This window comes from Nelumbo nucifera, chromosome 1, assembly GCF_055504915.1.
Source record: "Nelumbo nucifera cultivar China Antique chromosome 1, China Antique-T2T, whole genome shotgun sequence".
NCBI lineage: Eukaryota > Viridiplantae > Streptophyta > Magnoliopsida > Proteales > Nelumbonaceae > Nelumbo > Nelumbo nucifera.
Window position 1 is genome coordinate 76,775,638 of NC_142649.1, and position 27,990 is coordinate 76,803,627.

At 38.4% G+C, this 27,990-nt stretch overlaps 1 long non-coding RNA gene across 4 annotated transcripts; it reads right to left on the reverse strand.

Moving 5' to 3' along the window:
- Positions 1 to 617: 617 nt before the first annotated feature.
- LOC104605733 (uncharacterized) lies at positions 618 to 17,243 on the reverse strand. 4 transcript variants are annotated; one of them, XR_016068566.1, is made up of 8 exons: positions 16,892 to 17,243; positions 13,835 to 15,725; positions 13,654 to 13,722; positions 10,754 to 10,806; positions 10,350 to 10,656; positions 9,956 to 10,223; positions 4,468 to 4,611; positions 618 to 885 (listed from the first exon to the last, which is right to left on the reverse strand). It is a non-coding gene; the product is annotated as an uncharacterized LOC104605733 (long non-coding RNA). The 4 variants fall into 4 exon arrangements; XR_016068568.1 differs by lacking the exons at positions 618 to 885; positions 4,468 to 4,611 and adding an exon at positions 9,525 to 9,768 and having other exon boundaries at positions 10,046 to 10,223; positions 16,892 to 17,242; XR_016068567.1 differs by lacking the exons at positions 618 to 885; positions 4,468 to 4,611 and adding an exon at positions 9,525 to 9,763 and having other exon boundaries at positions 16,892 to 17,242.
- Between the last annotated feature and the right edge of the window lie 10,747 nt (positions 17,244 to 27,990).

Here is a 27,990-nt window from a genome sequence, read left to right on the forward strand (position 1 = left end):
CAAGATGATTTGGTTCACAAACCAGTAAACTTCGGACCCTCCCAATTGTTTTCAACTTGGTCACCACTGAAAAACAACCAATTTTGTACACGTACAACTTTAACAGCATTCTACTCCACTACAAGAAAAACGGTCAAAGCTGGCGGACCAGAGACCGCCGGCTTAGATCTAAGGCGGCGGTCTTCCATCCGCCATCTGAGCGAGTGCTGCCTTAGGTCAGGACTGCCGGCTTAGATAAGAATGACCACCGCCTTTGGTGGCCGGTCCAAAAATGGTTTGAGTATCTCTAAAGTGGTGGTTTGTCAGGACCGCCGACTTAGATATGTTAAAAGCGGCGGACTGGACCGCCACCTCAGACTTCGCCACTCAGGCCCATGCGCCTCTTAGAAGCACCGCCGCCTTAGATTTTTATGACCACCACCTTTGAGTCCGCCAAACATTCTTCCCACATTTTAGGCGGCGGTTTTTAGATCTTTATGACCGCCAGCTTAGATCCTATTTTTCTTTTTTTATATATCTTTTGTACGTGCAATTTTATTGATTTACTACTTTAATTCTTGCTTAATGCAAATTCCATAACAATTATACATAAAACTTAAACATGTAGAAAAATGCAATTTAAAATAAAATTTATTAATTTCATAATTAATTATTATAATATCCAAAACAAATTGTTCAAATACAATGCCCAATTGTTCAAATAGAAAAGAATAAAATTCTCAACAATACAATGTCCATTTTCCATGTAATCATAGAAGAGGAGGTTTCCGTGAATATACGGTTTGCAAGCTCAAACTCTCTTAAGTTGTGTTGATATTGAGTGTTAAGGCGCTTAATGGGTGTGAATAGCCATGTCCATGTGCAATAAGACAATTGTTGGAGGACCTGAAATGAAAGGGAACAAAATCAAATAAGCATTTGAAGGGGGGGTTAAAACTAAGTAGAACACAAGTGTTGATATCTTTGAAGTAGACTTGAATGCAGAATGCTAATCCCAATATATAGTTGGCTAGACAATGCTTCTCTTTAGCATATTGATGATGCGCATTTTGGCAGCTACCGGCTGGCTAATGACTCAGATGCCTGGTTGAATAATCCCTACTTGGAAGGTGGCTTAGACGCTTAGCTGAATGGTGGCGAGCTGGAGAGGTGGCTCTGATGCCTAGCTGAACGGTGACGAGCTAGAGAGATGGCTTTGATGCCTAACTGAGTGGTGACGAGCTAGAGGTGGCTTTGATGCCTAACTGAGTGGTGACGAGCTGGAGAGATGGCTCTAATGCCTAGCTAAATGGTGACAAGCTGGAGAGGTGGCTCTGATGCCTAACTAAATGGTGACAAACTGGAGAGGTGGCTTTGATGCCTAATTGAGTGGTGAGGAGCTGGAGAGGTGGCTCTGATGCCTAGCTAAATGGTGACAAGCTAGAGAGGTGGCCCTGATGCCTAACTGAATGGTGACGAGCTGGAGAGGTGGCTCTGATACGACCTGCAAGGAAACAGCGTCAGAGTGCCCGGGTTGCTTTACCCGGGGTGGGCACTCCGATGCTTAAGTTAGCGAATCAGAGATTTTAAGATAGCTAAATGTGATAGAGCTGGAGAGTTGTGAGAACTAAAAATTGTGCATCTACATGGGTCTCAGGGGTTGATGCCCTTATATTGTTGGGTTGTCGTGGGTCTTGTGAAACGCTCCCAGAATTCTCGGCCCACGACGTAGAGGTCCATTCCGCTTTGGAAGGAGGATAACATGCCAGTTAATAAGGCTTACCGTTTCCCTCCAATTCGGGCGGGATGAGGATAAGGCCTTACGGTTACGCGGCGTGATCCCGAAAGGTTCGGAGACAACTGGCAAGCTTCTAGAAAGGTACGTCGCCAGGTTGGCGACAGAGGCAGATCGCTAGGTTGCCAAGTCAGCAACAGAGGCAGATCGGCAGGTCGGTGGCAGAGGTAGGTCGCCAAGTCGGCGATAGAAGTAGATCGCCAGGTCGATGGCAGAGGCAGGTCTCTAGGTCGGCAGTAGAAGTAGGTTGCTAGGTCGGCAGGTCGACAGCAGAAGTAGGTCAACCAGGTCGACGTCAAAGGCGGGTCGCCAGTTGGGATCCCATTTTGGCTATGGCAAGTTGTCACCTAGGTGATGCTAGGATGTAGTCCAGTTGCTCTGATATGACATGTGTCATGATGTCAGTGGAGGGCTAAATCTACCCTCATCAATTACCCCCCACTCCCGAGTTGAGATCAGCTCAGCGAAAGGACTAGATTCGTGCTTCGCCGTAGGTCCTTTGGCCTATTACCAACATATTTCGAGGTCGGCTTAGGGGTCATTGATGTTGAAAGCGGTTTGGCTTCTTCTTGCGATATGTGCGTCGATGTTGAAATTTAAATAGCGGGTCGATGTCACGACTGCATTGTGACAGTCCTCTAACGTGTTGGTCGTCTACTCCTACGACAAGCCACAAGGAGCTCAGCCTGCAGGGGCAGCTTTACTAACTGCAGGTTGCCAGCTCGCATGGGAACCTTGAAAGGCTCAACCCACAAGGGTGACTGCAGTCCGTTGGTCGTCAACTCCCACGGGAGACATGGATGGCTTGACCTGTAGGGGCGACCTCGCGAACAGGGCTGACAAGGCTCGTCCGGGCTGATTGTGTGTTGCTAGGTCAACGGAGGTAGGTCGCCATCTCGATGGCAGAGGCAGATCGCTAGGTCGATAGAAGTACATTGCTAGGTCAGCGGAAGCAGGTCGCCAGTTCGGAGGCAAGTCTCCAAGTCGCCAGGTCATCGGAATTTTGACAGTCTAGCTTTGCTCTTAGCACCTAGGCCTATAAGCACCTTGTCACCTCGGTAGGACTGACCTGCGAGGGTGACTCCACAACCAACTGGCCATCAACTCCCACGTAAAGCATGGAGGGCTCAATCTACGGTGCGACCTCACAGTTTGTTGGCTATCAACTCCCACAGGAACCATGGAGGGCTCGACCTATGGGATGACCTCACATTCTGTTGGCCGCCAACTCTCGCTGAAAGCACGTAGTGCTCGACATATGGGGGTGGCCTCACAGTTAGGGAGACTCTGTTCGGGCAAGACTGCGAGAACTCGTCTAGGCTAATCATTTTGTTTCTGCCCCCCTAGGGGGTTCTTTCGATCAAGCGTTGTTGTTGTTGCTTGAAGATGTTATTACTTGAGGCTCAGAGAATCGGGTGAGAACATAGCCTTTTGTAACATTTCCCAATTGATGATGTGCATTTTAGCAGCTCCTGGCTAACTAGTGACTCAAATTCCTAGTTGAATAATCCCTACCTGGAAGGTGGCTTGGACGCCTAGCTGAATGGTGACAAGCTGGAGAGGTGGCTCTGATGCCTAGTTGAATGGTGACGAGCTAGAGAGGTGGCTTTGATGCCTAACTGAGTGGTGACGAACTGGAGAGGTGGCTCTAATGCCTAGCTAAATGTTGACAAGATGGAGAGGTGGCTCTGATGCCTAGATAAATGGTGACGAGCTAGAGAGGTGGCTTTGATGCCTAATTGAGTGGTGACGAGCTGGAGAGGTGGCTCTGATGCCTAGCTGAATGGTGACGAGCCGGAGAGGTGGCTCTGATGCCTAACTGAATGGTGATGAGCTGGAGAGGTGACTCTGATGCGACATGCAAGGAAACAGTGTCAGAGTACCCGGGTTGCTTTACTCGGGGTGGGCACTCCGATGCTTAAGTTAGCGAATCAGAGATTTTAAGATAGCTAAATGTTATAGAGCTGGAGAGCTGCAAGAACTAAAAATTGCGCATCTACATGGGTCTCATAGGCTGATGCCCTTATATTGTTGGGTTGTTGTGGGTCTCGCGAAACACTCCCGGAATCCTTGGCCCACGACGTAGAGGTCCATTCCACTTTGGAAGGAGGATAGCGTGCTAGTTAATAAAGCTTACCGTTTCCCTCCAATTCGGGCGGGATGAGGATAAGGCCTACGGTTACGCAACGTGATCCCGAAAGGTTCGAAGACAACTGGCAAGCTTCTAGAAAGGTACGTCGCCTGGTTGGCGACAGAGGCAGATCGCTAGGTTGCCAAGTCGGCGACAGAGGCAGGTCGCCAGGTCAGCGGCAAAGGTAGGTCGCCAGGTCGGTGATAGAAGTAGATCGCCAGGTCGACGGCAGAGGCAAGTCTCTAGGTCGATAGCAGAAGTAGGTCGCTAGGTCAGTAGTAGAGACGGGTCACCAGGTTGGCAGTAAAAGTAGGTCACCAGGTCAGCGGTAGAGGCAAGTCACTAGCTGGGACCCCATTTTGGCTAAGGCAAGTTGTCGCCTAGGTGATGCTGGGATGTAGTCCAACTGTTCTGATATGCCATGTGTCATGATGTCAGTGAAGGGCCAAATTTGCCCTCATCACATACCATGCATAGAAAAAAGTTCTTGGGATTATAATTAATAAAGTTTGTTTTGTAAGTGTTCAAAGAAACAAATATATGAAGAAAAAATCCAAATTACCCATTAGCTTCATGGCGACCCCCAACAAAACTAACAACAGGCATGGGCAAAGTTTCAGGCTATGAAAAGAAACCATCTTTAGCACCATTTGAGAAGGCCCAAAAACATACTCAGGGTCAACTTGGAAACTTGGAAAGGGCCAATCTGCAATAATAGGAAAGTGTGTTTTAGAACATGGAAGTGAACATAAAACAATTCAGCATATATACTTGCTTGTTTGTGTGTATTTTAGAGAGAGATAAATAAGCAACAATGAAGATAAGATTTAATTCCAGGTCTTGTACACATTACAAGGGACTCAAGGGTGGGGAAAGGGCACGGTGGAGAATGTTAACATACAGGATTTAAGCTCTTGTTCATTCATACCAAGACCTACTAACCTATCTTGTTTGTATCCAATTGAAATGCAAATGGACTAGATTGGGTCCAATCCAATTCAAACTAAATGAAACTTAAAAATTACATAAAAACCCAGAAAATATATGAAAAAAACCTACAATTGAAATGCAAATGGACTAGATTGGGTCCAATCCAATCCAAACTAAATGAAACTTAAAAATTACATAAAAACCTAGAAAATATATGAAAAAAAACCTACAACATCTGCAATCCAATTGAATCCAATTAAAAATGCAAATGGATTGAATTGGGTCCAATCCAATCCAAAGTGAATGAAACACTAAAATCACATGAAAAAGCCCAAAAAATATTAAAAAATATAGAAACATCTTTAAATATAAGTTCATTATCAATGAATCCTTTTTGTGAAGGGATGAGAGATCCATCCTATGGACGCCCAGAAGATTGCGGAATAAGGGGCGAAAAAAAAAATTTTTCTCTCCCTTCAACTGGGAATCGTATTCCCCATTTAGAAAATCATATTTTCAATGATCAATTCTTAACCATAAACTGAACCAGATCTGAACCAAAAAGGAGTGGGAAGGATTATACCTGATATGGAGAAATAATATCTCCCAACGAAGGTGTTCACGCCCAAGGAAGGATCCAAAGACTGCTCCCACTGAAGATGGCGCAGTGCAGGTGGAGCAGAATCAGCAGTGTTCTTCTCCAAGAACTTTGTCATTCGCAAGAATCAACAAGATGGTACATGAGCACAGCTTCCTTTCAATCCTTTCTCAAAGGACTGATGTCAAGATCCAATCTTGACTTCTCCCACAAGTGGAGATCGAACTGGCAAACAGGGCGGCAAGAACAAGGAGGCGGCAAGAGAGTATTTGCAGGGAGCAGAATTCTCTCTTCTTGATTTCAGCACTAAAGAAAACCTGATGATCTGTGTGCTTTTAGGCTGCCGCCCCCTTCTTCTTTTATAATCTTAAAGGGATCAGCTCCTAATCAGATTAGGAGTTGCTAATCCAAATCATATTTGGGTTAGAAGTCCCTTTAAGTGATAAAGGATAATCCTTATCTTATCTGGAGATCAGATCAGCCATCTCCTAATCTGATTAGGAGGTTTCCAGATCTAAATCTTATTTAGATCTTGGACTCTCTAAGTGGATAGGGTCTAAGCCCAATCCTATTAGCTGATCCACTTCAGATTCTGCCCCTTTATTAACTAAATAAACAGCCCGGTTCGAAATGGGCTTTAGGCCCATTAAGCTTATGTGCTCACTTAACCCTCTTAACTACTGCCCAGTTGGGCTTCCTTGTATGGCGTGGGACCCAAGCATTGATCTACACATCAACCACATGGGTTCGGCCCAGCCTTTGTTACAAGGCCTGGCCGAATACACTGTTAAAGACAGTGCACCCCCTGAAACCCATCAAATGGGCTCTACGGGCCCAACACTTACCCTAAGAGGTCCCTGGGCCAAGCCACCTTGTAACACCCAGGGACTGTGGGCAGATGCAAGATTAGCCCATCAGGTATTAACCTCAATGGTCTTACACTTAACCTCTCAGCCCATAATGATCATACACTGCTCGACAAGAGAGGACCTCTCCCTCGGCTGCAAGGAACAGTGTTGCACTCTCCACTCACATAGATCCCAAGAATTAAAACCTTCTTGCAAACAATTTAGAAACCATATATATATACTTTTATATCTTATATAAAATATATTTTGCAAAACAAATCTCAACGGTTGAAATCGGCTGCCGGCAGTCTTGGTTTCCATCAGTGAGAGTGCATCCCCGATCATTACCTTTGTCCGACAAAGGGGCTGATCCTGTCACTATGATCACCCACTCAGATGAATTCTCGGACTGTTCCAACATACCCAGGTTTTGACCCCCGCTAAGGATCTCATTGATTGGTACATCAAAGATAGCCCAATCCGACACCTAGTGCAGTATCATAATCGAGTCTAGGGGTCGGGTGTAACTTTCCAGTTTTGCCCATCAATCTCCAAGGTCTAGGGCAATACTGGAAATCTGGTCCAGTTCAAAGATTCAATTAATCCTACACTGTATGTGCTTAGGGTCTCACCTTGGCAGCTGAGACAAGCCACCCCAACCGACTTGGTGGCACTATAGTGTCAGCCTTGTCAGGATAGGTCTCCCCAGACCGACCCACTGGCTGTGAACATTCTAAACTAACACGAGTCTCATTAAGTCTTCAGTTTAAGGGTATTACACAGAAACATACCAAGGGAACATGAATCAAATATGTATCTTTATTCATTTACAATAAACTCATAAAGTACATCATTCTGATTGAAGCTAAGGGCATACAAAACTGTCTAACATTTTGTTTCTTCTATTTCTCCATGGAACGAACTAGTCATATTTGAATATGTTTGAAATGCCAATAATCTGGCAATCAGAAGACTCAAAATTTTCCAATTGCTTTGGAATTCAGGCCATGGTCCCATACCCCCCATGGGACCTAAGGAATATCAGTGAACCTAAGGAATATCAAGGTTCTGCATTTCTTCTAACAATAAGCAATAAAAATAACTTCAAGCAGTGTATTTTCTTCAAGTTCTGCATTTCTTAACAAATCTGGCATATTAAGGATTTACTTCCTAAGGAATATCAAAGCCAAGTAACCATGAAAATTTTCAAAATGAGGATAGCATTGCTCATATCACACATACCTCAAATAAAATGACAACGGTACTTAAAAAAGCAAATTCTTTATAAGTGATTGATGGAAATTTATACTAATTTTAGCAAATTCTAAGCAAAAGCAAATATCATATACAAATTATAACATAATCCAATAAATCAATCATTGTCAAAAGTAATTAATGAAAGTAGAAACCTGGACAATCATCATTGAAAAAAAAAATTTAGGGGAGACTCTTTGATTAAACTAAAAGAAGACCCCAAGCAAGTTGGTTTGAAACTGAATATTTACAGAATATGATGAAGAATCATTTTTGAAGTATGGACCATGGTAAATCAAGTTGTATTATGCATGTCAACCAATTTCCATATAGATATATTAACTTTTATAATCAATAGTGATGAGTGATGACCAAAGATTATTTATTAATGATAAAGAAAAATATGAATAAATTTCTTCAATTGTAACTATACTGTGTTGTACATCACCCTTACTGTTTCTCCTCTCCTACTCTTGTCATGGGGAGTGGTGACTTAGTTGTTTCCCACTGATTTTAATGAATAAATTTCTACCTTTCTGATAAAAATACTAAATGAGTCTTAGCTTTTATTGACTATATAGAGTGATGTTATCCATGCCTAATCTGTAATAAGAAAGAGGTATTTCACATTCCTGGTATGCATCTAAGATGAAGAAACTGGAACTGGAATTTATTGGTAGTTCCTCTGTTCCAGACTTGGATATTAACCACTATATTGAGCCAAATAGCGGGGAACTAATGGAACCTATCACTCATTAAAAAAAAAAAAAAAGCCAAAGATAGTTGAAAGGATACTACCTGTGGAGTCAATAGCAGAACGTTCCCTTGTAGGGGATTGTTCTCATAAAGTTTCTCCAATTGAGCCCAATTCATCAGGTATTGATCTCTTGGTCATATTCCAGTTCATCTATTGAAGTAGTTGAAGTAAACCAAATGATAAATGATGCTTAGAGTTAATGTATTATGAGAAATGTCTTACGTATTGTTCTCCTATGTAATTTTGAATTCTCACTAGTGCAAAGTTTTTACATGTTGTAGCTTTAAGTGCTGAGACCAACTTAACTAATTTGTTTTTCTTTTCACTACTGAGCCCAATTCATCAGGTATTGATCTCTTGGTCATATTCCAGTTCATCTATTGAAGTAGTTGAAGTAAACCAAATGATAAATGATGGTTAGAGTTAATGTATTATGATAAATGTCTTACGTATTGTTCTCCTATGTAATTTTAAATTCTCACTAGTGCAAGGTTTTTACATGTTGTAGCTTTAAGTGCTGAGACCAACTTAACTAATTTGTTTTTCTTTTCAGTCCCTGTAGGCAAGCCGGCAAGATTCAGAATAGTGTTGATCCACACAACATAAGGTTCCCTTTTCATTCCAAATTTCAAAGATGGAGGGGTGTGGAAAGGGTGCATGGCCCCCTAGCTTTTTTGTCTTCTCTTGCTTGTTTTCTCAATTAAACCATTAACAACCATTAAAGACATGGGAAAAGGCCATCATCCAACATAGATAAAGGATTAAGTGCAGGTTATTTGATGTTGAGATTAAGACTATGTTTGGTTGCAGTGTAAATTTATTTGCATTAATGAGTGTAAATGTAAAAAGTGCAAATTTTGTTTTGCATTAGTACAAGATCTCCCTCTGAAAAATTTTGCCAGTAACACACTCCCTTAAATCTCTTGGGCACTAGTCCTAATCCTTCATCATTGAAGCTCTTTGATTCAGGCCAAATGAGTAGTTTCTGCTCGTTTCATTGAAACCAATGATCATTATAGATAATAATGATGATCTAGTAATATTGTTAATTAGATAATTAATTAAGGGATACAAATATAAACAAACAAATTGAACACATACCAGTATCGATGACACCTATTATTATGCCAGATTTGGAGGCAATTGGTTATATTGATAAATGGAATTAACTCCTAAAACTTCCCATGAATGTGTGGTTTGGACACGAACTGTGCTACTTTCAAAGACAAAAATAACTAATTCATCCTCTGCAATATCATCAATTAATGGAGAGCTGTAAGTGGAGAAGGTGTTTTAAGGATCCATTTTGACAGTCTATACTGTGGTAATTATGCATTGAACATCTAACACCAATCAAGCCACAAGAAATACATTTACAAGGGAGATTGTGTTATCATCAGAGTTAAGAGAATATCGTCGGTGAAATGTATCAGCAGTTTGTTGAATCTCTGGACTCTGGAGGCGTCAAGCCCTAGCCTTCGAAAGTATCAGGAAAATAGTAGTATTAATTAAAAAGCAAAAACCAAATATGTTTAAACATTTGAGCACAAAAGATTGAAAATTGTAGACAGAACTCAAAAAAAAAAAGAAAAGAGAAACTAAAGTGGAAAAAAAAAAAGCAAACTAAACAGAACAGAGAGGAAAGAGAATTGACAAAACTCACAAAGCTTCTTCTATAGGTATAGCTTTGTCAGCTTTGAAATCTCAAACATCACCGCAGATCTGAACTATCAATCAGAAGCAAGATTCTAACTTTGTATCAGCTATGAAGAGGGGAAGCACATCTTCCAACATTCATGATGAGATCTCCATTATTTCACCTCTGCAAACTTAGCAAATAAACTTGGCCGGTAAGATTTGATCGCCATGTTCACGGGATTTATCCTCGACTGCAAATGTAGGGTTTCCAGGGTCAACAAAACCAAGCAAACCTGAAAAAAAGTAGAAACAAAGAAAGATAAAAATTTATAAACAGAAAAAATGCTTAAGCTATCATTGAAACGAGACTCGAGAGAAAGGAATTATAGAAAAACAAAATAAAAATATGCAGGACTCACCTTTGGTTAAACTAGTTTTGGAGCTCTCCGTCAAAATCAAATAGCAGAGAATGCGAGAGTTTGAAGAGGTTTTTTGGTTAGACCAGTTAAAAGATTAAAACCGTCGTATCATTTCGCAAAGACCGCCACTTTTAAAATTTTTTATTTTATTTAGGTTTTTCAAGAGAAAGACCCCCACTTCAAATCTCGTTGTAGTGGCGGTCTTAAAAGACCACCATCTATAAACCGCCAGCTTTGATCATTTTTCTTGTAGTGCTCAAAGGAATTTGATGTACAAACAGAACACAAACAATGAATGCTCTGATCCCTGCAAAAAAAATGCATGTTCCATTAGTACTAGTTTCATTTCTTTGAGTTCATGTATCTAAGAACCAATATATACAAAAACAAGGTGAGAAACCTACAAGAAGGTGCCTTGATACTGTTGAGACAAACAAGGTTGTCTTTCAAACGAAATCTAGAAAAAGAAACACAAATGTCACATAAATATTACAAGCACCTAAGCATACTAGCAGGAAATAGAGAGAGAAAAAAGCTCATGAATGCATGTAAAGAATTTCTGAAAACATACTTCTCTACCAAATCTGTCTTTTAATAACTGGAAACATGACCAAAGAGCATATTGTCATTCACATAATTAAGTGATTGCTACAGTTATATTTTGTAATTTCTAGTGCCTACAAGAGGATGCTATTTGTAAGTCATTCATATCATCATCATCATCATCTACTAAGCCTTGTCCTAACTATATGGGGTTGGGCCAGTTGGCTAGATGAATCCTGTTCTGCTATTCTGTTCTGTTTAGGTTCATATCCCTTGTTAAATATAGGCATTTAAATACTTTCTTGTTACTTCCATCCAAGTCCTTTTCAGTCAGCCCTAGCTCTTCTAGTCCCTTCAACTTTAATAGATCACTTTTTCTAACAGGTGCCATAGATGATCTTCTATGGTGCCATAGTGGCAACATTTAAGGAGAGGATTATCTTATATTACAGAATCCAATAACAAGATTTTTTTGTTGTTAGATATGACTATGCAATCCATGCAAGTAGAGGATAGCATCTTAACCCTATTCAGACCCATTCCTATTTGAAGTAATTTATCTGTATTAACAGACAAGCATCGCTTTTAGGTGTTCATAATTTCCAGCATATGACTTTGTAGCTCAAACTTCCTATTTACATAACTTCTAGTGCTTTTTTATATAATTAGTTTTCTAAAAAAATTGTAGTGGCTGTGGGATGTTTTTAGAATTAGTTTTCTACCTCATAACTTTGGCCATGGTTTTCCTTTCCAAGATCAGTGTTATAAAATTATGGTTTTTCTGGAAGCTGTTTCAAAAGAAATTAGAATTTTGTGTCCCGGTGGGATTTCCTATGAGATAGTGGGATGGGTCTTACCATATTTATTTGTAAAGACTAAAGACTAAGGACAGGGTTTGCAGCCTGACACCAGGCATGATATCCTCAAAATTTCCATGCCTTCTAAATCATAGTGTCCTACTTAAGGGGAATTTCCTTGGTAATAGAATTTGTCTGGAAGGCAGCAGCTGCATATAACTCATGATTAGCTCTTTTAGAATCAGTAAGGTGCTTTCTTTGATATCAATGCACTTGATGCAGTAAATTCTTGTCACCTAGGCGATACCTTGATAACCATGATTCCAGTAAATTCTTGTTCCTATTGGACCACTAATAAGCATCTGCTCAATATCGGTACACTTGATGCAGAACAAATTGTTCCTACAACTTATCACTACTAATAAGAGAAAAAATTGCACTACTGTTTCAGACATTTCCTCATCCCACGTCATAATGCTAGACCAAGTCAAATGTGACCTACCTCAATAACCAAACTGTAAGAAGCCCTCTTTCTTCTTTCATCTAAATGAACTAAGATAGTATTTACAATTATACTCCCAAATGAACCCAACATTCTTTTAAGGCCCAAACTCTAAAGGGAGAATCATTCACTAACTCGGTGTAAATCAGATAGTTGAAGATAGAAAGTCAGGCACTGATGACCAAGTTTGAGGTCTAGCAAGTGAAAGGCCAAACCATGCTATTTTGCGAGCTGCATGATTAGCTTCTCGATGAGTGTACCGAACCAAGTGAGAAAGTTGTCTAAGATACTTCTGCATTCAGTCAGCAACAAACAGAGTCGCCACAGTGGTGTGGAGTCACCCACTAACAGGATTTACATAAACCTGTGCATCAATTTCCAGAATAACATCTGAGAACGCCATAGACTGTGCAAACACCAAATCCTCATAGAAAGCTCCTGTTTCCATCTCAATAACAGAATTGAGAAGTGATCAGAGTAGCTCTTGCAAATAAAAAGGACCCCACATGATCTCTGACTACCAACTGCCCCATTCATAGCACCCATAGCAGATCAACATTCACTTTTAATGAACCAAACATTTGAGGAAATTACTTTTAATTTATACATCAGACAAATGTCATTTGAATACCGTAGTGTTCGTGCTCTACTCAGTACTGACCATATCATGGTTTGTGTAGTTGTTTTACTTAACCTAATCTGTGTAGCTCCAGCAGCAATACTCATATCTTAGCTAGTCATCAACATCCTATCTTAAATCTTAATCATAATCCACTAGTTTGTTTACTACCAGACCAGAAAAGTATGTGACAGTTCCAGAAGTATGTGGAGGGAGAATTTGGACTGGAAGGATACTAGTTTCATACGGCCACACACAATTAGAAAGCACATTATTAAACTAGACAAACACAAGCCAAATAGAGTTTCGATGCAAGGGCTTGCAGACACTTTGACAAACTTCTACACCAAATGAACATGACTGACCATAGTCAAGGAAAGAATATTGCCCACAAACTATTTTTTATCACAGATGACTACAGAAATAGTGAAGTTTGCAGAGGTGATAAATAAATTAAAACTCATGGACATTCTGCTTCAAAAATCATAATTTACATGCAGAAATTTCAGAGAAAGCTTAAATCCAACAAAGCATAGTAACATTAGATGGGTGTTGTGGGTGCAGGCTGTGCAGCAATTGTCCACAAACTATTTTTGACAAATTGTTAATCAGAGATCAAATTTAAAGCAAAATTAACCAGAATTTACACTCGGAATATTTGAACTCCCATTCATTTACACTAGTGGAAATCCTTACACCCAAATTTAAAGCAAAAATGTCCAACCTAGATGCAAGGCATATGCTCCAATATCTTGAAACAAATCATTTGCTTAGTCAAGTTAGATAAACATGAACGTTTTTCAAATCAAATAAGCTAATTGTAGACCATTTTTCATAACTTACATGTTCGGTTAGTGTCAGTTGTAGAAGCCACACATACAAGAGAGGTAGCAATGGCTTCAAGATCCAATTCTAAAACATAATAATGCACAACCAAAAACACATATTAGAAGCAAAAACATATAAATAAACATAAACATATAGGAAAGAGAACGACTGCTTCAAGATCCAATTTTTAACTTACTTTTTGTTGTTGGAGCTTCTAACCAATCTTGCCCACAAAGTAGAGCCTCCACTGTTTCTGGAAGTAATGAAGTACGATACTAATCCACTATTCTACCCCCAGTACTGAATGTTCCCTCATATGATACAGTTGGTACTGGAAATGCCAAAATATTGTGTGCCAATCTAGAGAGCTTCGGAAACTTCAGACCATCAACTCGCCAGAATCTCAAAATATCAAACTCTTCACCTCTAGGAAATAGTTTTTCTTCAAGATAAAGATCCAACTCTAACTTTTGAGTCCCTAGACAACATTTCGGACGCTCTACAATCAACCACCGATCAAAACCGCTCAAAATATCTAAAACACCACGAATCATCAATGGTTGAGATGCAATACTAGAGCATACAAGTGACCTATCCTCTGTATCAAAACCCACATACTCTGAATATAGGTCATGCATTGCTTCTCTAACTCTTGTAACATGTTTCTCAGCAGTCTCTCCGTAAATGAGATTGTAGTAATACGTTACAATCTCCATCTTGAACTTAGGATCAAGTACAACGGCAATCGCAAACACCAAAGAACATTCATCCCAATATTTATCATATTTTTGCTTCATTCTATTTGCCATTGAACGAACATACTCATGTTCACTATCTAGCCACTGAAGCAACAGAAACTTGATTGTGCAAATATCAGGAAAATATACATTTGAGGTTGGGGAAGTAGTACTTGAAAAGTTTTTTGTGCAAATGTAAGAAACTTGCAAACAATCTCGTAACACTGCCCCCATCTCCCATTCCTCATCAAACGGTAGATACTTATAGTCACGGTCAAGCTCGGCTAGTCGACAAAATGCTTCCTTCAACTCTAAAGCTATGTCCAACATATCATATGTAGAGTTCCATCGCGTTGGACAATCAACAACCATCCCTCTCTTATGCTATACTTTTGCTTGGCTTCTTGCATTGTCAAATTTTTGCTTCTTATGGGGTGTCAGTCTTACATATTTAGCACTTTCTCGAATCTTATGCAACAATGGTAACATTTCTCTCAACTCATCTTGCACAATAAAGTTCAAGATGTGAGCAGCACATCTCACATGAAATAGGTCACCATTCAATAGAAGCGAACATTTAACACAGAGCCGGTTCCTAAGCTCCCTAACCATAACATCGTTGTTAGAGGCATTGTCAACTATTATAGAACATATTTTTTTGTCAATGTTCCAAGTCAACAACCTCTCCATAACAACTTCATATAGAGTGTTTCCATCATGGGGACACTCAACAGTCATAAATGCAATAACTTTCTTCTTCAGCTCCCACCCATCATCTATAAAATGTGATGTTAAACAACAACACCTCAAATTCTGTTCTGAAGTCCACATATTAGTAGTTAAGCTAATCCGACAACCAAATTATCAAAGTACTTGTACAACCTCACCTTTTCATCCATGTAAATCTTCATGACATCATTCTTTATTGTATTTCTAGAAACAAACCTAAATGATGGCTGAAGATTATTGACAAATATCTGAAAAAATTCTTCTTCGACTATGCTAAATGGATGCTCATGCTTCATTATCATCTCCGCTGAATCCATTTCTCTCCTATCTTGGTCAAATTTAAACTCCACTTCAGCTTGTTGTTTACTAGTGCACATTTCCTTCATTTTAGGTCATCTTGGTAGATGACTCAACAAGTGGCTTGTCCCTTTACTACTTCCACCCATATATTGTTTTCCACAATATATACAAATAGCTTTCTCCTCCCCAAAATCCAATCTTATTTTTTTGAAGTGTTCCCAAGCTTTAGATCTAGTCCTCCTTCGACTAGAACTTGACGCCATAGATGTTTCATTGACATCTTTGGAATTGCTTGCATTTTCATTGCTAGGTTCGTTCATCCTTGATGCATAAAGACAAAAAACAGCAAAAAGAATAAGATACATAATTGCAATAGCTAAATATTCAACTAAGAAGATGAAAATGAGAATGAAAACAAATATTCACAAAATTGTAACAGCACATTTCTAATAGCCCCTTTCCCCCTCTGCCATTATACCAGTCAAGGAAAAGTTCACTTCTACTATAAACTAAAAGAGAACTTAGGCCCCATTTGGTTCGCGGGAATAGGGGTCTGGAATCGGAACCGGAATGTGCTACTTGGATTCTAACTGTTTGGTTGGGTGGAATCAGAATCCCATTCCCATTCCTGCTGGAATGGCATTCCCCCATTTGAGGGAATGGCCATTCCATGCCCCTCCCTTGGGAATCAAATCCCATTCCTGATGATTTTAATTCCCATCCCCACTCTTGTCTGAACCAAAACAGATTATGGGAATGGACCATTCCAATTCCAATTCCGGAGGATTTCGATTTCAATTTCGATTCCAATTCCGACTGCAAATCAAACAGACCCTTGTTTTCAAAATGTGGACAAAAATAATAGGACATAAATTCTTACAAATACAAAATAATATAAAATACAAATATATACAATACAAATACATACAAATATGTACAGTACAAATACATACAAAAATAAAAAGGGGAATATGGCTCACTAAAATATCTCACTGAAAACTGAAAACCATCTCAGAAATTCTAACTTCATCGTATGCTTACAATAATTCAAAACCAAAAACACTTCCAAGTTCCAACTAAGAAATTTAATTATGTTAAAAAATCATTCATGGATCTAGAATTTAATAAAATTATTAATTCGTATTTCGTGAGGTAGAGTGGTAATGGAAAAAAATTTTGGCCACATTTTGGGAGAGAAGGGCATGTTGGTTTTTGTTGCTTCAGAATCCAATCTAGATCAATCCGCTTTTCCCCGACCCAAATCCAGCAATTCTGTGGTTTCTTTTGGATTTATTGGATTCACACATACAATACAACGATATCTTTAGTCACTCACAGAGACCAAGCAAAGCAAAATCACTAGTTCTCTCTACACCACCATGGGCCATGACATGAGTACATGACCATGACCCACACCAGTGACAGTGACACCAGTCCGGCAATCCAATATAGAGAATAAAAGGACTACAAGATATACTAGAACTTACCTGGTTCGGAATTTTTGCCTGAGGTCTGTCAATGCAACAGGGGAGGCTTCTTTGGTTTCTGTCAGTTCGTCTTGGACGACGATGATGACTGAGCTTCAACAGATGATAACGATGAGAATTCGAAACTACTGCCGACTTGAAATGGAGTGATAACCAGAAGGACCTTCATCGCTGTAACTCTACTGATGCACCAATGAGAAGATGAGAAGAAACGACGGCAGAGAAGGATAGAGAGGGAGAGGGAGAAGAGAAAGGAGAAAAAGAACGAACAAGTTTTTCAGAGCTATGAGCCTTCGAAGGTTGCTTTGAATTTCAGAGTTAGGATTCGATTTTGGCCTTGAATCAAATCTGTAGGGTTTGGCGAGATATTGGGTTTTGGTTTTAGACCGACTCAAACCGATAATAATACGGATGGTTTTATTTTGGGTTGGCCCAACCCAATAAGTATAATAGATTGTCTAAAACCGATTCGATAAGATTTGAATCGGTTTAGATCCATCCCATAACTGTCTAATTGGCAGCCCTAGCTCGGACTCCTGAACTACAAAAAATTTGGATGGATATATATTTACAATAAATAATTGCCAGTCATCAAACCAATACTATACTAAATAGAAAATGATGGACAAATTTGATTCAGGAGTTCAACAAAATAACGGGGAAAAACTACACCCAAAAACAAATGAAGAATCACTAGGATTTAATAAAGAATGAGTGGAAGATATTTCATAAACTATCAATTATACCAGTTCGGGTTGGGATCCAGTGAACGAAATATTCACTACTGGGGATGACTTTTGTGATGACTATCTGAAGGTATGTAGGTTAATACAATAGTACTTGTAGGTTAATTAATTTGTTAGGTAGAACCTTATATAGATATGTCCTTGTGTGATAGACATATCATTATGCGACATAGTTTAGATACAAGGGTCTTTCCCATACAGCATATTTGGACATCATATTTGGTGGCACGGTTGATCACGATTACAATAGTTGGCCAATTGAGGGTGCACTACCGGAGGTGGTACCGTTAACCCAACCGATTCTGGATGATGACCAAATGGATGAGGAATTATACCATGAGTTAAAGACACCCATTGATGCATCCAAAACAATGCAGGAGGTTGGAGTGGTCCCAACTAGCTCTTACACACATAGGGTTACCCCTAGAGACATAGGGGAGAGTAGCATCTCTACTAGGAGAAAGAAGACAACGGGTGTTACACGGATTAGCAAGAACTAGAAAGAATTGCTTTTGCATTTGAGATAACAACTATGGGATGTTGCATAGTTGGCAAGGACACGAGGTTAACATCTATGGAACGTTGCATGAACCTCCTAAATGAGATCCCTGACATTGAAGAGGGGGAGTCTTATATTCATGTTTGCTAGCCTCCAGTTTATGAAGAGTGAATTCTGTGACTTAATTATTGTGATCAAGTCTCCTACCTTATGATTAAAGATGATTAGAGAATTATACGAACGTCCCGATGGAGTGTGAAACATGTTTGCACCAATCTGAATTCTGTTTTTTGTTGCATAGACTTCAAAACTTAAGTACTCTTTGTTTTGATTGCACTGTGTTAGGATTATTATCGGTGGACTTGATTTACATTTTAATATTACTCAAGTGTGTTGTTTATATTTTTTTGCATTTATGCCTTCCATTCTATGATTATAAGTTTTGTTTGTGTTTATTAAATTGCATGGTAGTGTAAGAGATGGCTATTAAAAAGGAAATTGGATTAGAGACTAAGGTAGAATCGGATATCGAGTCAGGTTCTAATAGTAGCTTACCTTTCAACGGGGTGATGGACACCGATGAGGAGATGGAGTGCATTATGGAGGTTGCCTCTGTGGTGAGTTTTACTATAATACATGAATTCACAAAGAATCCAAACACACCATGGACTGCACTGGAGCTGTGTATAAACAATCTCTCCTCGAAGGGCATGACGATCGATTGTCGTATAGACAAGCATGTGTTTATACGACTATGCAATACATTGAAAGAACGAGGCCTCATTGCAAACAGTCAGGATGTTTCGGTGGAGGAACAACTAGCCATTTTCCTTCATATTGTTGGACATAATGAGAGGAAGCTGATGATGCAAGAACATTCCAACATTCCGATGAGATGATTAGTCATTTTTTCAATGACATGTTGATAAAAATAGTAAAATTATCATTGTCAATAATATGCCCCATCCATACATCAACCAGAATCCAAAATACTGGCCATATTTCAAGGTAACATTCGCACACTATGAGACCATTTTGAAACTACATTATAAATGGACACTGAAAGTTGTTAAGGTTTTTTTTGGTAGAACTTCATAGGGACTATTAATGGGACACACATATCTCCGTGGGTCCCTACACTGATAAGTAGACACCATATCAACATAGAAAAGGGCCTTATACAAAAAATGTAATGGCCGCGTGTGATTTCAACATGTGGTTTATATTTGTCCTTGCTGGATGGGAGGGGACCACATATGACTACCGCATATTTGCAAAAGTCGTACGTAATCTGAAATATAATTTCCCACATCATGCATACATTGCAATTTTTTCATGTATTATCTAAATTTGTGCAAAAAATAATATTCATGTCCCATACACATTCTCAGGTAAGTATTATGTTGTTGATTCTACATAACCCAACATGACTAGCTATATAGCACCGTTCCATAATACACGATACCATTTGCCTAATTTTCGGAGGGGAGTCTTCTACAAAAAGAAGAGTTCTTTAACAATGCCCATGCCTCATTGAGAAGTGTCATTGAGTGGAGTTTCGGTGTATTGAAGGCTTGATTCCCTATACTAAAGTGTATGCCATGCTATCCACTAAGAACACAACAACTGATAGTTGTGGCTTGCATGGCAACACACAACTTTATCAGGGACAACCAAGACATAGACACCTTGTTTCAAGAGTTTGAGAATGATGAAGAGTTTGAAATTCAATATCTGTCTTAAACAAATGAAGAAGATATTGATGAGGTTGATTTTAGTAGTGTGGATCAACAACAAGAGGCATAGGTACTTTCTGGAAGTACTTTATTGTGGATTTTGTTTTAGACACCTTGTTTCTGAAAGTAGTTTGTAAAAATTGCTCCTTAAAAACACTTTCTGGAAGTACTTTGTGAAAATTGATCATTAAAATGCTTTTTGAAAATATTTATTATTATTATTATTAGGGTAAAATACAAAAACCTCCCTTTCGTTAATGACCAAGATGAAAAACGTTAAATTGATGTCAAAATACCTATTTTACCCCATCAAAACAAATTTAAAGCACAACTGCCATTAAAGCTTCCTTCAAGGTCAGTAAAGCAAGGACTCAAGTGGAGGAGGAGTAGAACATTTATGTCTATTACTACTTCTCTTTGCAGAAGCAGACGTTGATGAAGATGTAGACGTAACGAAATTTGACAAATGGATCGATTTCTTTTTGTTTTTTTATTGCATATGCAACAAAATTTTATTTTTTTAATTCACTTTGAAATCTGAACTGGTTTTGGGTCGACGAATCAAAGGGATTACGATGAATCTAAATTGATTTTGGTCGCTCTGAAATCTGCTAAATTTGTTAAACTAACCATCTCTTTGCTTCCTGTAGTACATGGCATCAAATATGCCTTCGGCGTGCATGATTTCCCAACAATAGGGATATTCGAAGGTGAGCTGAAACAATGTCCCGGTTTCATGTTCAGGAAGTCGATGGCTAATTTAACAGATCTGGATTCTACAGGTGAATATTAGTTATGAAAATCAAGGAATCATCTTTCTATTTATTCTACTTTAGTCTAGTTCTCTTGGGGTTTTCATAGATCTGATACATCTTCTCAAATTCTATCCTTACTGTTTACATCTTCATCAACGTCTGCTACATCTTCGTCAAATTCCGTTACGTCTACATCTTCATCAACGTCTGCTTCCGCAAAGAGTAGTAGTAGACATAAACGTTAAATTTGTTAAATTAGCCATCTGGTTTTGGGTCGATGAACCTGAACTGGTTTTGGGTCGCTCTGAAATTTGTTAAATTTGTTAAACTAACCATCTGTTTGTTGTTTTCTTCCTATAGTACATGGCGTCGAATATGCCTTCAGCACACACGATTTCCCAACAACGGGGATATTCGAAGGCAAGCTGAAACAACGCCCTGGTTTCATGTTCAGGAAGTCAATGGCTACTCCTCCTCCACTCAAGTCATTGCTTTACCGACCTTGAAGGAAGCTTTAATGGTGGCCTTGCTTGAAATTTGTTTTGATGGGGTAAAATAGGTATTTTGAAAAAAAATATCATTGGTTTAACGTTTTCTGTCTTGGTCATTGACAGAAGGGAGGTTTTTGTTGATTTTTTTTTGAAAATAGAAGGGAGGGTTTTGCTAAAGCTAAACTATATGGGAGGTTTTTGTATTTTATCCTTATTATTATTATTATTATTATTATTATTATTATTATTATCCATGTTGCATTCAATGTGTGGGCCCATGTGGGCTCTCATGTGTCATGGTGTGGTGATGTGGTGAATTTTCACTAAAATTTATATTAATAATTATATGGAAAGCATTGTTTATATGTATGAATGAAGTGAAGGCTAAAAGTGTCATTTATGCCAATATAAACACTTGTGGGGAAAGTAGCTCCACAAACATCCCCACTCAATAAGTGCTTAAAAATTACAATAAGTGATTTAGCGAGTAGATCACCAAACAACCTTAAGTGATTGTTAAAAGAAATATTTCTTTTGACAACCTCTTATTCACCAAACATAGCCTAAAGCCTTGAACTCATCTTAAAATGAAAAATAATATTCCCTAGGCAACAAGTGAGTGAAGAAACTCTAGAAAGCCAAGCCACATCAAGTCTCTTTGGAAAATAAATACAAAAGTCAAAGTCAAAGCAAAAGTTTACAAACTCACAATGTTAAATGAAGGACCCTAGTTCTTTCGTACTACGATCGAGTTGGATTCGTCTTAAAGAATGGCAAGATTCACAATCAGGCCTGGTAGATAAAGTGTGGAAGCAACTGTCTGGTTACAGATCCACATGATAGTTAGGAATGGTTAATGATATTCATATTTGTTTCCTAGCTAGTTATGCAGGTGAAGTTATACCAAACCAAGAAAAATTCCCACCAGAGGGCTAACTAGAGGGCTCCATGTTAGGAAAAAAAATAATAGTCAACCTCTAAAAATCACTCTGCACTAGAAGGTTTGTCCTATACTAAAACCCATCTAACTTTGTTACTATTATGAACAACTTCCCTACCTCTGTATCAATTGTGGCTTAATAAGCCATGCATGGTCCAACTGTAAACGAATAAATCTTAAGACAATAGACTATAAAAAATTCTTAAAGGGTCATACAATAGATCACCCCAGAGACTGGCTTAAAGGGGAACGTAGGCCAGAGAAACCTTTCAACCTCCTAATCTATGTATTTTCAAAGTCCTAGTCGGAGCCATGTAGGATTAGACATAGCAAATTCGGCTCAGACAAGGACAGTGAAGATGATTCAAGCTTACATAAATGGTGCCACATCGACAAGTCTAGAACTCCAAAGGCAAAAACGATGGGCATCACTACTGCTTCATGACTACAGCAAAATCACCACACGTTGAGTCACCTTAGCCCGGTTGTTAACACGACAATGCAACATGCAACGGGTGTCCACAAAGAGAAGACGTGTATCCTTCATGCAAGTAAGTCCTGGAACAAGTGGATAGAAAGTCCCACTGTTGCCACAAACATATACATCTAGTACGTAACCAAGTAAGGACACATTGGTGCCTTCAACACACTAACCAGAAAGCGTAAACATGTCATGTCACTCTAGCTTCACGTGGAGAAATAATCCAACAAATGTCCACGTTGTATGTAGTTCAAAATGAGGACATGGTCATGCCGAATGCTTCCTTCTCATATCTAGCACCAATGGACAACCTGTTTCAAATGGTGGGCATGTGCCAAGTGAACCCTGCGTACGTGGACACATCCAAACTTGGATTTCCCTTGAATAATACTTTCTACTCTTCACGAATCAAATACTTCTTATCTTGACAACTTTTATTTTCACTATTATTTTTATTATATCATCAATTACACCCTCTATGTCTATGATCATCTCATGGAACATCAGAGGGGAAAACAACCCCAAGAAAATTCAACACTTACAGCACATATGCACCAAATAACAATCAAATAGTCTCTTTCTATTCTTTGTGCATGAAACCAAACTCTCTTCTACAAAGTTCATTAACCTAGCCAAAAGACTCAAGTTTGGTCACCAAGCCCACTATGAAGCTAGCTGTAGGACTCTCAAGTCTCCAAGATGACTTCTCTGTTGTTGGAATCGCCATGTATCACTACAAGTCCTGTAAATGAATTCTCATTTCATACTAGCCCAAGTTAATAATAACTCCCTACATCATCCATGGCTAATCTTGTTTTATTATGGCCATCCACAACAAAGCCAAAGGGAAAACAATATTGTGGGTTCATATCAAAACCATCCTGCAACCAATCCAGCTAATTGGGGACATGAATGGCCTCCTAGTAAAGGAAGACCAACAAAATTTCCATCAATCTCACTCAAAATTATCCAAACATATGGCAGATTTTTTCTAGCATTTTCACTTAATTGATTTGGATTATGTAGTATGGGTTACACTTGGACAAATGACCAATCAGGGAACTCCAAAATTCTAGAGAGACTTGATAGTCCACAACAAATTGGCTACAAATCTTTCCAAAATCAAGAGTCTGCCATCTTCCCATAATTCGTTCAAATTATGGACCAATCAAACTAGTTACACAATCCTGTCAGATTCAAAAGAAATCACAGTTCCACTTATTTCCCTTTTGGACAGAACACTAGGATTGCAAAAATATTATATCCTCTGCACGGAATGTCCATGTCCAAGGCTCCCCCTACCACCAAATAAAAACCAAGTTAGCAATCTGCAAAGAAAAATTAAAATAGTGGAACACAAATACTTTTAGTATTATCCAATACCACTTAAACCATTTCTCAACCTCCATCACCCAAATCCAAATTTCAGATCTAGTTAGCACCTCCCCTCATCAGCTCCTACTAGCTGCCTAAAGAAGAAGAATTATGGAGGCTTAAATCACGGGAACTATGGCTTAAGAGTGGCGATGAGAATACAAAGTTATTCCACCACATAGCCAACAAGAACAATATGAAAAATGACATTTCTTGGATGAAAAACTCAAAGGGACAATGGATATCTTCAACAAGTCAAATTGCAACATTATTCAAGCAACACATGCTCTCAATAAGTGGTGCTCTAGAAACATACAACGCAAGTGTCCTAAATACCATCCATCTTCCTCGACTCAATGATGATTAGTTAAGCTCTTTGTTACAACCTCCCACCCTAAAAGAATTACAACAAATAATTCATCAAATGAGCCCACATAAAATACTCGGGTGGGATGGCTATACAACATTCTTTTATAAAAAATTTTGGAGCATAGTAAGCTCGAGTGTTTTTTGGAAGGCCTCTTACTTTTTCCATTCAGAAAACTTACCCAAGGAAATGAACAATACCAAATTGTTTTCATCCCCAAACACAAAATTACAACTAGCCCCTCAAATTACAAACTTATCAGCCTCTATATAATGTCATTTACAAAATCATCTCCAAATGGTTGGTATCAAGATTACAACTCATCCTTCATGAAGCAATTTCTCTTCACCAGTCAGGCTTCTTGAAATCAAAGCAAATCATAGACAACATCTTGCTAGTCAGAGAAATTATCTACATGGTGATCACCCAAAAAAGAGGTAGGGGATATATTGCTCTAAAATTAGACATGTCCAAATCTTTTGATAGAATGGGATGGGCCTTCTTACATGATACACTACAAACCATGGGTTTCTCACCTAAATGGTGTTCTCTGATTCAACAATGCATTTCCTTTACAAATTACTCCATCAAAATAAGTAGTGAAGCATTTGAACATTTTAAACTCAATAGAGGATTGAGGCAAGGAGATTGTATATCACCATACCTATTCATTATAGGGATGGAAGTGCTCACTAGTCTTCTAAGTCATCCTTCCAATCAAGGCTCACTTAATGGAATGAAGATCAAGTCATGTGCAATGTTCAGCAAAAAAAAACATGCCTAGGCACCACCAAATAATTATCTCTCATGCACTCCGAGTCAAAAAGTCACTACTCAAGACAAAATACCTAGGAGCCCGAATTCATCTCCGCAGGGGATGAAGTTCTTACAAGGGATAAATGTTGCAAATGGTTATCCTCACAAGGTACAACTTGCATCCTCTTTAACCACAAATATGAGGATGTTAATCATCTATTTTTCGCCTGCTCTTATTCATCAAGAGCAATTTGGTGTGCCATCCAAACTGGTTTAATACCTAAACTAGTCTCTCAATGTGCCCCTCACTAGGCCATAAACCAATGCTTTCGAAGATTATCAACTCTTCTATCCAAAGAGGAAGCTACACAATCCCTCCCTAGGTAGAATTTGTATTATTCTTTACCTCATCTAGGAAGCACAGAATAAAGCAGTTTATTAGGGGATTCACAAACCATAGTCACCCACTGGACATAGTAAAAAAATATCATACATATTATTATTGACAAGTCTGCAAATAGAGGAGTCTACTAATGTGATCAACACCCCTTATAGTACCCATATAGAAACAACTCTTTATATTGATGGTTCTTATGATCACTCGTCAGGGCTTTCATCATCCAATGCTCCTCAACAGGTCCTCTCCAAGCCAAAGGCAAACCTTGCTAGGTTGTCAACAACTATGACTCTGAGCTTCAAGCACTAATCGATGGATTGGAAGCAACTTCACAAAGAAATACCAAGAGACTACATATTATCTTAGACTCTTAGCAACTAGTGAACTTTTTGTTTAACAGCTTAATCCCTACCTGGACCAAGCAATTCCATAGAGATAGACTTAAGAAACTTTCTCTCCTTTTTGAATGTATAAACTTCCATCATATATATAGAAATAGTAACAAAGCGGTCCACACTCTGGCTTATTTGGCATGTAAAGGCAAATGCATGTATTATACAACCCTACTACTAGGGGTGGCAAATGGGTGGGTTGGGTTGGGTCGGGTAAGGGTTGAATACCAACCCACCCATCCTGACCCACCAACCCACCATGACCCATCATCGATGCTTGTTAAAGGGTCACAACCCACCCTAACCCTGACCCACCCATATTAACCCACTTGACCCATTCATGACCCTTGCCCACCCTCACCCATACTAACCCACCTACCATTGCATATAAATACATAAACGGGTCGGGTCAACCCGCATACCCTAAACAACAAATTTTGAGAGAATCAACTCTCCCGAGATTGTCAAGTGGTATAAACGGGTCAGATCGACCCATGCACCCAAAAATAACATTTTTTATGAAGCACCTCTAAATGATGCCACATGGTAGAAACGGGTCGTGTTCGCCCGTAATACCTGAAAAATAACAACTTTTTGAGAGAAACAACTCTCTTGAGATTGCAACGTAGTATAAACGAGTTGGGTTGACCTGTATAGCTGAAATAACAGAAAATGCAGAAATTAATCAAAAAAAATTGCAGAAAATTCACAAAAAAAATGTAGAAATTGCAAAAACAAATACAAGAAATTGTAGAAAAATACCAGAAAATTGAAAAATTTTCAAAAAATACAAGAAAATTGCAGAAAATTGCAGAAAATGCAGAAAAATAGTAGAAAATTTCAGAAAATAGCAAAACATAGCAGAAAATGCAGAAAAATGCAAAAAAAAAATAACAGAGAATTGTAGAAAATGCAGAAAAATAGTAGAAAATAGCGGAAAATTATAGAAAATAGCAGAAATTATAAAAAAAATCAGGAAATAACAGAAAATGCAGAAAATACAAAAAGAAATTGCAGAAAATACCAAAAAATTGTAGAAAATTGCAGAAAAACAGCATAAATTGCAGTAAATACCAGTAAATTGCAGAAATGTAGGAAATACAAGAAAATTGCAGAAAAATACCAGAAAATACTAGGAAGTTGCAGAAAATAGCCGAAAATGACCAAAAATTTGCAGAAAATGCAAGAAAAATGCAGAAAATTACAGAAAATGCATAAAACACCAGAAAATTGTAGACAAATAGCAGAGAATACCAGAATATTGAAAAAATTATGCAGACAAATAGCAGAAAATTGTAGAAAATGAAAAAAAAGTAGAAAATTATAAAAAAAAGTGTATAACTTTTGCAGAAAAAAATCAGAAAAAATGTATAACTTTCTGACATTTTGAACAAAATCTAGAAAAAAAACATGCAAACATACAATTTAGGTGTATGACAAAGAGAAAAATCACATATTTCATATTGTAAGTGTATGAGAAATAAGAGAAATAATACAAAAATAACATTCATTATATTTAGCCATGAGCAAAATTAAGTACATACTTTGACCATGCCTATAGATGCTATATATTAGAGTATGGCATGGAACAATACTTTGTTCATGCCTATAATAGTTTGTTGCTAATTCAAGGATGCTCCCCTAGATGGAATAATAATTTGTTGCTTCAAGGAAACTGAAACATATGTTTAATCATTTTAGCTAAATATCACATGAATTTCTAGGCATACAAAATTCCAGATGGGTGAACTCTACTTTCAACCAATAGACCACTGATTTGAGTTTTCGTTCTGTAAATACTGAGATGGTCATCAGATCCTACATTCCCGATATCTTTAGCACCAAGTTTAGAAAAGCTTTGCCTTATTATGATCAGTAACCTTGAACATTTATATATTTGCTACCAAAACCAAGTAAGCAATGTGGAACAGGGACACAGAGACAAGTTTCAGACAAAAAAGATCCATTTTTGTCAACCAACTTACTTATTTTTCTATTTTACAAAAGCAAGTAATTAACCTGTTCCTTAATTATAAACAAAATAAATAAAAGATTATGGCTTGTGCATTGTTTACCCCAATTTGTAATTTTCCTTCATTATGAATCAAGGCCAATTAGTACCACACAAGCAGAAAGCTGAATCAGGAAACTATGGGTTGGTCTAG